This window comes from Phoca vitulina, unplaced genomic scaffold (assembly GCF_004348235.1).
Source record: "Phoca vitulina isolate PV1807 unplaced genomic scaffold, GSC_HSeal_1.0 scaffold58, whole genome shotgun sequence".
Taxonomy (NCBI): domain Eukaryota; kingdom Metazoa; phylum Chordata; class Mammalia; order Carnivora; family Phocidae; genus Phoca; species Phoca vitulina.
Genome location: NW_022589761.1, coordinates 4,180,781 through 4,189,414, shown reverse-complemented (window position 1 = coordinate 4,189,414; position 8,634 = coordinate 4,180,781). Strand labels below are relative to the sequence as shown.

The window sequence follows — 8,634 nt, the reverse complement described above, 5'->3', positions numbered from 1 at the left end:
TGTGCAAGACTGTTGAATCTCAGATCTGTACCTCTGAAACAAATAATGCAATATATGTTAAGAAAGAAAAAAAGAAGAAGAAGAATGTAGCAGGAGGGGAAGAATGAAGGGGGGGAAATCGGAGGGGGAGAAGAACCATGAGAGACGATGGACTCTGAAAAACAAACTGAGGGTTCTAGAGGGGAGGGGGTTGGGAGGATGGGTTAGCCTGGTGATGGGTATTGAGGAGGGCACGTTCTGCATGGAGCACTGGGTGTTATGCACAAACAATGAATCATGGAACACTATATCTAAAACTAATGATGTAATGTATGGGGATTAACATAACAATAAAAAAAATTAAAAAAAAAAAATCTTACCTTTTAAAAAGTCTGTATTATCATTACTTTCAACTGTTTTCAAAGCCATGCATGCAGCCCTGAGTTAGTGGGTCATCTGTTCTCACTCCAAAAGTACGGCAAAAGAGAAAGCTTCCTTCCAAACCATGGATGGATATCTACACAGAGTCTATCTTCAATAATGGACATTTCACAATCTCCCTGGATAATTTATTATGTTGCCTATTTTTTCTTCCAGTTAAACAGTGGCAGTTCAGTATTAACTTGGGCCACCTTACCACTAATAGTGTTAGTGGCCACCTACATTATTGCTTATTTATTTGGTGTAAAGTGAGCATAAGAATTTTAGTTGACTTTTAAAAACTTTAACACTTCTCCTGGGATGGTCTCAACTATCATGATCACGGTCATCTTATTTAACTTTTTTATTTTTCATACACCAATTATGGTTTTAACCTCTAAAGCTAATCTCTAGAGACAGCTCAAAGAGAAAATGATCCAAAAAGCACAGAGCAGGAACCAGGTCAATTCTTGTCTTGGCTCTGGCTCCCCCGGTTTTGCTCTGGACCTATCCCTTCCCCTCTTTGGGCCTCAACTTCCCCATCTGCAAATGAGGGATATAGAATGGTAAGATGCCTTCTGACTCTGAAAATACACCATGAACTTCAGTCACTAAAAACTCTTTTCTACCCCTTTATGCTTTTTTATTCCCAAGTCACTAAAAACTTTTAATACAGGCTCCAAATTCAGTGATGTTCATGCCCATTTTTGTACCCAAAGATATGGGAATGGGGAAGAGCTCTTCTACCTCAGCCTGACTCATTTTGGTAGGGTACTAGAGTAGGGGGTACTTTGAAGATGTGCTCATTGCTTGAAAAACAAAGAAACTATCAAATTGGTAAAAATGTAAGCAAGGAAACTTGGAAATAATAAAAATAATTCAAAAATGATTTTTTTTTTTTTTAAGTTCCTCAAACAAAACCAGGGAAGTAAGTTTTAAGTGAAAAAATATCCAATAAGAGAAAAAAACCAAGGAAAAGGGGGGGGGGGGTCAAAGGGCCAAATGGTCCAAGAGAGTTAACTCCAGATTATCAATTGTGTTTTTACACAAGCAAAATAGCTGCCTCCAAAGTTACACATTTCACAGTTTCCACTGTCATTTATGCTTTTGTTCCTTCCACAAACACTTACTGAGCACCTACAATGGGAAAAAAAAATTAGTTTATTTCAAATCTGGATATTCAACCCTAAATGAAAGTCTGGCTCCTATGTGGACAAATACTATTCCAAAGTTCATTCCACAGGAAGCAGGGTGGTGCCTCGTTTCCTTAGATGTGAATCATTCAGGCAGGGAGCAGGAGAAAAACTGAAGAGCAGTTCTCAAAGTGTGGTCCCTGGACCAGCAGCAGCATCATTTGGGAACTTGTCAGAAATGCAAATTCTCAGGCTACCCCGGACATAAGAATCAGGAGCTCTAGGAATAGGACTGAGCAGTCTGGTTTTAGAGGGACCTCCAAGTGATTCTGTTGACACTGAGGTTTAAGAGCCAATGCTGCAGATTAACAATGGATCTTAAGAAAGACGGTCTGATTGGGTAAATTTTTTTAAAATTCAAATTTCTTAATTCAAGTAGTGTTCATTCAAATCAGTAACACACTGAAAACTCAGAAAGGTTAGAATGAGTAAAACAAATTTCTCTTGAGTTTCATTTGGGAAAGTAAACTTGTCAAGAATTTTCCTAATCCTCCTGTCACTTTTTTCTCCACATTATATACAACCAAATATTCCTCCCCATGCTCCCCAAAATAAATTCTTTTTTTTTTTAAGATTTTATTTATTTGACAGAAAGAGAGCACAGATAGGCAGAGTGGCAGGCAGAGGGAGAGGGAGAAGCAGGCTCTCCGCCAAACACGGAGCCCGATGCGGGGCTCAATCCCAGGACCCTGGGATCATGACCTGAGCGGAAGGCAGACGCTTAACCGACTGAGCCACCCAGGCGCCCCCCACAAAATAAATTATTAACTTATATTTCCTCAGTGAGCATCTACACTCCAAAATATTCACAGATGTTTCTCCATTACTCCCAATCTGTACACCCACCCACCTCCCAAAAGAACTTACAACCACCATCCCTCTCCATCCTAACACCACAGAATTACCTCAGGCTGACATCATCTCCCCGGGGGGCACTCGTCCCCTCTGGTTTAGCAGTGCACCCTCCAACCACTGTCGCCAGACCCATGGAGCACTCAAACCTGCGCCAGTGTCCAGCCCTTGCTCCCTTATGCTTCACACCTCAATAATACCGAACCACTACCAATCCCCTAAATGGTCACGCTTTCTCTTTTCTTTGTGTGGCTGTCCAATTTTTTCCCCTAGTTTCTCTGTCAATGCCAGCTCTATAATGTGGCTCCCTGTAGACTAAGCTAGAGGCAGGACTCTGTCTTCATATCCATATGCCCAGCATCTAGTGCAGGGCTAGCCATAGAGTGGTGGTGCTGGAGAAATATTTGTCCAATGCTGGCTCAGAGGCTAAGAGAAAACATTTATTTTTATAAATGTCCTATATAGAAATGATATTCTCTAGCATTAACATCTGTTAAAACAACCACAATTAAATCAAAAGTGTTAGTAAGATATTATAGTCTTCCAACCCTAAGTTCTTGGTCTTTCTTAAAGGCCTACAGGAAAATAAAAATACAATTCCATTTGACACTTCGAGTGCCCAGTCTATACAATGAACATTTCTTGTCTGGTCTTTGCTTCATCTCAGTTAAGAACCTTTATTTTCTATTTAGCCAGTTATGTGTTCCAATGAATAACCTCAAGTTCTTAGGTATGTTTTGCCAGGGTCTGACAACTCTGTACTATACGTGATGTCAAGGTAAGCAAAGTCAATACATACCCAAATGAGCAGGATTTCTATTTAGCTGCCACTGCTTGCTTCATGACCCAACACGGGGGTCCATGAAGGAGGGTACATCCCTTTGGGGAGTATATGAGTGGTCCACTGGAGTATGGAGAAAATGTTCATTTGTCTTTTTTTAACATCATCATTTTAATTTTCCTTTGGTAGGATTTACAACATACAAAAATAAAACAGTACACACATTGTTTATAAATATACCTCTATTAGGAAATCATACTCAAAAAAAAATTTTAACTGATAGGGCTGGAAAGCCAAAAAGGTAGGAGACCAATGTACCTACAAGAACCAATGGAAGCACTCACTCCCAAGAATATACAATATACCTGGAATTGTGGCTACCCACATTCACCATTACTGTGATCAGGTGAGGCAATCCTAGACCATAAGACCAAATTCAGCCCCATGAGGTCCTATTTGTCTTTACCAGGGACTCACCATGTGCGGTTTAAATCCCTACAGAAGAAACCACGTCTCCAAGATCAGACAACTGCTGACAGTCATGTTATGCTCTGGAGAACTTAAAAGATATTCTGAAAAAATGAAATTTTGTTTCCTCCTGTTTTTCAGGCAGGTATTAAAAATGACTGAATCAGCCAAGTGCACCCACCAGAAGCAGGAATCAAGAAATCAAAAAATTCTTCAGCTCACTGGCATCCTGTAATTACTTAGCCTTGTTTATAGTAAGTTTTCCCAGAAACAGAGACTCCACTTTAGGAATAGCTCATCCCCAATACTGATCAAGTGGTTATAGCTGACCAGATTTTAACTTTTCAGTATCAAGGACTTTAAGATGCAGAATTTCTTAGCGAAGCAAGCCCTTTTCTTTCCAAAATTCATCTGGGAGTTGCGTTATCCTATCTGAATTCAAGGGCAATCTCTTCACGTAAGGATTCGCGGAGTGTAGGCTCAGAAAGAGAACTACCAATTTTTGTGTAACCCACTAACCTGAAAACCTTTCTGAAACTGACACGTTTTAAGGTGCCAGATTACAACATGAACCTCAGACACAAGGCCAACCAATCAAACCTTCTGACGAATAAAAACATACAAGCCCCCGTGGGAGAACAGATGATCCTTCCCCCTCAAACATGCATCTCCATCCTCTTCATCTAGACCCCTCTGCTAGCTCTTTTCTTGACTGTGTTCGCTGCGACAGGCTAACGAAGCGCTCCGTTTCTGGCCCTTCTCTTTTCTATTCCACTTGTGGTAGCTGCACGTTCATCTAACTTCGTTCAGCGGTCAAGCGCAGGATAGTCAAATTACAGCTCCGTAAGTAAGCACGGGACTAGCTCTGTAAAGTCACGGACTTCAACATCAACTACTTTTGCTGCCCACTTGAGCGCTCTACCAACTTCGGAACCGAAGTCTCGCCTCCCCTCACGGAGCGGTCTTGGAGGGGCGGGCAAGGTCCGATGTGGCACTACAGTAAGGGACGGTCCACCTACTGCTGTTCTGGGGAACACCCTGTATCCCCAGGGCCCAATACGCGCCTAGCCCGTCACCACCGCCCGTTCCTCCAACAGAGGCCGGGTTCCGGAGGGGGCACACCTCGTCCCCCGCCCCGTCCCGGGCCGGCGGCGAGGGGCGCCCGGGGGGAGCGCGGGGGTCGGCGGGTGGCGCCGCGGCGCTGGGCCGCGGCCAGGGATGAGCTCAGCGGCCCCGCCGGGTGTTGCCGGCAGGTTGCATCAGACGCCGCGCGGGGCCGCCGCCCGCGCCGCTGGCCGCGCGGGGCCTTCCCGGCCAGCCGGCCGCCTCAGGCCGGGCCGGGTCTCCTCGGGCCCGCCCGGCAACCAGGCGAGCGGCCGGCTCCGCCGCGGCCTCCTCCTCTTCCCTCAGCCCGCCCGCCCGCGGCCTCCTTACCTGCGCCTCCAGCCCGCCCGCCCCCAGGCGGCCTCCACTCCGAGCGGCCCCGCGCGGCGCGGCGCGACGGACCCAGGCCTCGCAGCCCGCGAGTCAGCGAGGAGGAGCGACGGTTACGAAACCGGCAGCCTCCGCCCGTTCCGCCACCGCCGCCACCGGCTTCCCCTCCTCGCCCGGGCCGCGCGCGCCGCCGCCGCCGCCGCCACGGCCAATAGGAGCGCCGGCCTGCAGGCGACGCGCCCGCCCCTCGCGACGGGCGGCGCCGCCAGCCAATCGCGAGCGGCCTGGCTGCGGGAGGCGGGCACGTGGCGGAGGCGTTGGCCGAGGCGCGGCGCGGCGCGGCGCGGCGGGTCGGCGGGTGTGGCGGGAGCGGACGGAGGCTCTTGGCGCCGCCCGCATCCTCCGCGGTTGGCGCGGGGCGGCGGCTCCGGGCTATGGGAGACCCGCGGCGAGAAAGGACCTGTGAGAGTTGGAGGCGTTGGGGAGCTGTAGCCTTGCGAAGGCAGCACCTGTCTTTGGGAGGCACAACTTCCTGCGGTGGTTTTTTCAGTCGCCGAAGTCCGTCGGGGTTGCGCCGCGTCCTCGGGGAGGCCCCCTGGGCATCCGCAGGGAGCGGCCCACGACACGCGCCTCCCGGGACGCGGGGCGCCCGGCGGAGCCTGGAGGGAAATGCAGGACCTCATGGCCGCGAAGGCAGCTGCCAGCTTGCGGAAAAAGTGGTAGAGCCACATTTTCCCAGCGTAGGTTTAGGACTGATGTCACATTGGTGAACGCTGCAAACTGTGGTTCGTTGTCACCGGGAAACGAATCGGGTTTGCGCGACCGATTCCCGTGTGGCGTCATCCAGGTGAACAGACTGAGAGATGGGATCTCAAAAAAACACATGGCAGTCCAGTTTTATGTATCCAATGACACTTCACAGGAGGATCTGAAAGCGTCTGAAACCAGGAAGCAGCGCGCTGGGTGGAGGACAGAGCCAGCGCGATAGGTTTGATTGCTTCCTCTTTAGCAATTCTTATCGTCCAAAAAATAAGAGTCTTTGAAAGAGGAAACATTTCTTCATCGCCCAGGCCAGGGCACCAGTTCTCCGCATAAGATTGTTTCGAGGAATCAGCAAAGAGATGATAAAAAACCTTTGCAAAAACTAAAGATAAAACATAAAATTAAAAGGGCTGCAACTAAAAGCGAACAGTGTTAACCATAGAAACATACTTGGTAGCAAGACATAATACCATCTTTTACTTTGGCCTTCAGTGTTCTGATTTGAAATTTCTTTGATCAAGATTTTAGCACTGTTAAAACTGGATTGTATTTTATTGCTTACAAAATCATAATTTTGCCCTCACCACTTGCCAATCACTTAAAAGTTGTATAGAAAAAAAAAATTTATAGGTATGCTCGTTTATCCTCTGGCTTGCTGACCACTCAGCCAAGCTGCTCTAGCGTTCTCTGTGTCTGGGCAGGTCTTCCACACTCAGCAGGTCTGGTCAATGCCAAGGAGACTCAAGTATTTCCTCTTCAGCTGGCAGCTGGTAATTCTTCTACTTAGTTTACAAATACTTATTTGGTGCTAACTACCTGCTAAGCTATGGGCTAAGTGCTGGAGATTCAGCAACGAACAAGACAAACACAGCCCCTGCCTACATGAAGCTTGCCCCTAGAGCCAGGGAGACAGACATTCAGTAATTACACAATTTTTCTGTTACCACTTTCATAAATATGACAAGAAAGAAGTACAAGATGCTGTGAGATTATAAGAAGGGAACCAGATGTGGTCTATGGTTCAGGGAAGGCCTAACAGATGAGTAGGGTTTGCCTAGGTAGTGCAGATGAAGTGCACGTACCAGTCAGAGGAAATGTCTTATCTAAAGGTTTTATGATGGGAGAAATGTAAGGCCAGAGTAGCAAGGCACAGTGTCCCAGTGGAGACTGGTGAAATTAACAAGGCCTGTGGCCCAGGAAGAGTTCTGATTTTTACCCTAAGAGAGATGAAAAGCCTTGGAAAGCTTTGCTCTCACCATAAGGAAATGAGGAGAGCCTGGCACAGGCTGTCTCTGGGTTGAGGAGATCCACCATGTTGCTCTCTTCCGAGTCACGGGGACCTAAACCCTCATAAGAAAGGTTTCCTGCATAGATCTCTGCCTCACTGATACCTGATCCATAATCTACAAATCCAAAGAGTTTGTAAACAAGTTTGTATATTAAAATCCCCTCTAAAGGACTTGAGAAATAGGATGTCTTGTTAGTTGATTATGCTACTTACCTGAGACCTACTATGATTATCTTAGTTACCTAACAGGTGTGGACCGTAGTATCAGGCTGTTCTCTCCACAGCTTAACCTCTTAATAGTGTAACCTCTCGGGCATCTGCAAATAGGGGTAACGACAGTATCTACCCAAGAGGATTGCTGTGGGGGTTAAAGGAGTTAATGTGTGTATGGCCCCCAGAATGGTGCCTGCCTGCTACATGGTAGGAACTTAAAAGTAGTAGCTGTTATTACTATGATGCTCATACATGAATTATAAACAAGCTATATCATAGAATTATAGGAGACTAAATACACTTCAAAACAAGGTCAAGCTGTGCTTCATGTAGCTTTGATGATTCATTCAGCCACTGAAATGCACAGAATATTAAAGGTGTTCATGTCGACCCTGTAGTGTATCCCAGAATGTGTTTTTTGGAATAGTTCCCTTAGTTACCATATCTTATTTCACTTGCTTCTGTAGGGTAAGGAAAATTTTGGTAATTTCAAATCTCTTACTGTTTAGAAAGCCAGATCAATAAAAGTTTACTATGCAAACTTATGCATGTATCTTAAATGTATCTTAAGTACTTATGATAATACTTAAGTACTTATCATAAATTTATATTTGGAAAGTTTCTGAAAAATTAATATACCAAATTAACCATCTCTGATAGGAGATCTGGGCCATATCTATATTTTGAGCATTGAGACAATGCCACAGGTCTGCCTCTCAATAGGTATTTACTGCAGTATATTAGCATTACTAGGACAGGGATCATCAATCATTCTGCACTGGTAAGGGCCTTTTTATTGGAAGTAACTGCAAACCATCCCTGACTAGCCTTAGCAGAAAGAAGGACTTGGTCAAAGATTTTAGGGCCCTCTTCATGAAATACCCATGCTATATCAGAACCAAGAACTCAAATGTCTTCACGTCTGTCTCTGCCTTTCTGTCCGTGTGTGTGTGTGTGTGTGTGCGCGTGCCTATTGGTTTCATTGATCTTTTCCTTGCACACCAACTTTCTTCACCCAGTCACTGACAGCCTCAATGTTCACAGTTTTGGTCACTAAAGAAAAGCCAACTCTCTTTTTAAGTCCCTGTTAGAAAAGTCTTAGGCAAGGACTCTGGGATCGCGATGCCCAGCTGGGTCAAGTGCTCATCTCTGAAATAACCAAATGGCCAGGAACAGGTCACGATGCACTGACAAGGCAGCTCGGGAGGGAGTGGCTGAGGCACTTCCCAAAGGAAAAAGGAGTG

At 46.2% G+C, this 8,634-nt stretch overlaps 1 protein-coding gene across 1 annotated transcript in view; it reads right to left on the bottom strand.

Annotated features, from left to right (window-relative positions):
* The window catches only part of CEBPG (CCAAT enhancer binding protein gamma), a 12,925-nt gene extending 7,635 nt beyond the window's left edge, over positions 1-5,290 (bottom strand). Inside the window, exon 1 of the mRNA XM_032390563.1 lies at positions 5,128-5,290. The gene's annotated coding sequence lies outside the window, so the exon portion shown is untranslated. The remainder of the gene's footprint in view (positions 1-5,127) is intronic.
* Between the last annotated feature and the right edge of the window lie 3,344 nt (positions 5,291-8,634).